The following is a 202-nucleotide window of genomic DNA, read 5'->3' as shown; positions in this document are numbered from 1 at the left end:
AAGAAGCTTGCTAAAATGTATATTCCTGAGCTCTCACATGTAGATAGTGTTTCATTATTTCCAGAAAAGATCCCTGAAATTTGCTTTTTTGAGAAGAATTTAAGGTGTTTTGGATGTCGATAGTCTATTGGACAAGTTTTGATCTCCCCCCAAAAAATGAAATTTGTTTGAGTATATGTTAAATTTAGTTTCTACATTTCAG

This window comes from Galeopterus variegatus, unplaced genomic scaffold (assembly GCF_000696425.1).
Source record: "Galeopterus variegatus unplaced genomic scaffold, G_variegatus-3.0.2 Scaffold1928, whole genome shotgun sequence".
In the NCBI taxonomy this organism is placed as follows: domain Eukaryota; kingdom Metazoa; phylum Chordata; class Mammalia; order Dermoptera; family Cynocephalidae; genus Galeopterus; species Galeopterus variegatus.
Note: the sequence above shows the minus strand (reverse complement) of the source record.